Here is a 2,767-nt window from a genome sequence, read left to right on the forward strand (position 1 = left end):
CCAGCATCTGCAGACCTCACTTTCTCCTCGAATGGGAGAATGAGACTGACTATCATCTCGGGAGCTAGTATACCAATGATGGGTCAAATGGTCTCCTTTTGTCCTGTAAAACTCAATAATTCTATTAAGGACAGTCCTTCATATTAAGCTAAGCCAGTGCGGGAACTGAGCCCACACTATCAACATTACTCTGAATCGCAAACAAGCCTTCCAGGCAACTGAGCGACATCAGGGTTTAGAGGGGTTCGGGTCCTCGGGAACTCGACACCACAGAACCTCGGCTCGCTCGGGTCCTCGGGAGCTCGGCTCGAGGGGGAGCTCGGGTCCTCGGGAACTCAGCTCGAGGGGGAGCTCGAGTCCTCGGCTCGAGGGGGAGCTCGGGTCCTCGGCTCGAGGGGGAGCTCGGGTCCTCGGCTCGAGGGGGAGCTCGGGTCCTCGGTTCGAGGGGGAGCTCGGGTCCTCGGCTCGAGGGGGAGCTCGGGTACTCGGGAGCTCGGCTCGAGGGGGAGTTCGGGTCCTCGGGAGCTCGGCTCGCTTCGGTTTGAGCGGGAGCTCAGGTCCTCGGCCGAAAGTTGAGCTAAAAATAGAACCAGCCGCCTGACGACTGGGTTCGGATTGGTTGCCAGATGGACAGTCGTTGCCAATGGGATGAGGCGTACGGACAGGAGGATCTCGATGGGTCGAAGCGTTTTAAACTGGGGGTGGATCGGGAGAATTAGATCAGAAAATTTTGAGGTAATGATGCGGATTTATTTATCTCTTTCCTGGAGCCGAAGAGAAATGGAAGATGACAGACAAGAATGTGGTTTGAAAATAAAATAGTTTTTTTAAAATGTAGTTTAAAAATAAATGAACGTGGTTTATTGAACAAATAAATGCGGATGCTTGAGATCTGAAACAAAGAAAAACTGACAGAAACTCCCCTTCTCCAGCTGTCAGTTTCCTCGGTTATTTGCTGTGAATTACGTTTCGTCCAGAACAGCCATTTCTAGTCCACAACAAATTTTACAATAAATTGTGGGTTCAATCTCCTCACGGGCTCAGGTTATCTCCTTTCAACCTCTTCCCCCTCACCTGAGGAGTGGTGATCCTCAGGTTAACGCTCCAACAGTCTTCCCTCTGTGAATGAGAAAGTTACTTTATTGGTCCTCAGGAACTATGGCAACTTTACCTTATTTTCCCCCAGAATTCCTACAGTGTGGAAACAAGCCCTTCAGCCCAGCAAGTCCGCACTGGCCCTCCAAAGAGTAACCCACACAACCCCGACATGTAACCCCTAACTAATGCACCTAACCTACATTTACCTGAACGCTATGGACAATTTCCCATGGCCCATCCACCCTAACCTGCATATCCATGAACACTATGGACAATTTAGCCAATCCACCCTAACCTGCACATCTTTGGATTGTGGGAGGAAACCGGAGCACCGAGCGGAAACCCACGCCGACACAGGGAGAATGTGCAAACTCCACGCAGTTGCCCAAGGCTGGAATCAAACCTGGGTCGCTGGTGCTGTGAGGCAGCAGTGCTAACCACTGAGCTACCGTGCTACCCAAAAACATCCGCTCGCCCAACCCCTGTGCCAGAATGCCATCTCCTTTCTCTGGAATTCAAACTTAATGTAAACAGGCACCTCACCTTTTCCTTTTTTTCTTTAAAAAAAACAAGCAGTGGGCGGCACGGTGGCATAGTGGTTAGCACTGCTGCCTCACAGCGCCAGAGACCCGGGTTCAATTCCTGCCTCAGGCGACTGACTGTGTGGAGTTTGCACGTTCTCCCCGTGTCTGCGTGGGTTTCCTCCAGGTGCTCCGGTTTCCTCCCACAATCCAAAAGATGTGCAGGTCAGGTGAATTGGCCATGCTAAATTGCCCGTAGTGTTAGGTAAGGGTTAAATGTAGGGGTATGGGTGGGTTGCGCTTCGGCGGGGCGGTGTGGACTTGTTGGGCCGAAGGGCCTGTTTCCACATTGTAAGTAATCTAATCTAAAAAAAATCAACAAAAAAGGGCTGACCTTGCCTATGATTCAGTTTTAAACTGAACCCAACTTTCTGACCTGCTCAGATGGTCCTGACAGTGAAGCGTCAGGGATTTTCGTACCTACCATTCTTTGCATCCTCCTGCCATCCCAAAGTGCAAAACAGATCAGCAGTTATTTGGAGCTGTTGTTACTGTTATTGCTATTGGTGGGAGGACCAGTCGGTTTTTGGATGGCAAGATCTCATAAAGGCACAGTAGCCCAGTGGTTAGCCTTGCTGCCTCACAGCACTGGGAACCCAGGTTTGATCCCAACCTCAGGCGACTGTGTGGAGTTTGCACATTCTCCCCGTGTCTCTGTGGGTTTCCGCTGGGTTCTCCGGTTTCCCCTCTCAGTCCAAAGATGTGCAGGTTAGGTGGATTGGCCAAGCTAAATTGCCCATTGTGTCCAGGTATGCATGGGTTAAGTACATGAGCTATGGAAAATGCAGGTTAACAGGGATAGGATAGGGGGAATGAATCTGGGTGAGATGCTCTTCGGAGGGTCAGTGTGGACTTGTTGGGCCAAATGGCCTGTTTCCACACTGTAGGGATTCTATGACGAAGGAAAATGACAATTCTGATGTATTACAGGATATGATGTGACTCCAGCATAGTTGTCCTTTCTTATCATCCAATTCTCACCTTCCTTTTTCACTTTCCTTTCTTATGCATTCTTGCATTTGGCTTCCTATCTATTGTTTTTTCTCTTGCATTTCTTTCTTATTCCCTCCCTCTGCCCATTTTTCCCT

The 2,767-nt window shown here is 49.9% G+C and overlaps 1 long non-coding RNA gene across 1 annotated transcript; it reads left to right on the forward strand.

Annotated features, from left to right (window-relative positions):
* The first annotated feature begins 471 nt into the window (after positions 1–471).
* On the forward strand, positions 472–1,260 carry LOC122545521. Its single transcript, XR_006310554.1, has 3 exons — positions 472–735; positions 1,131–1,133; positions 1,249–1,260. It is a non-coding gene; the product is annotated as an uncharacterized LOC122545521 (long non-coding RNA).
* The last annotated feature ends 1,507 nt before the right edge of the window (positions 1,261–2,767 follow it).

The sequence above is a fragment of the Chiloscyllium plagiosum genome, unplaced genomic scaffold (assembly GCF_004010195.1).
Source record: "Chiloscyllium plagiosum isolate BGI_BamShark_2017 unplaced genomic scaffold, ASM401019v2 scaf_25285, whole genome shotgun sequence".
Taxonomy (NCBI): domain Eukaryota; kingdom Metazoa; phylum Chordata; class Chondrichthyes; order Orectolobiformes; family Hemiscylliidae; genus Chiloscyllium; species Chiloscyllium plagiosum.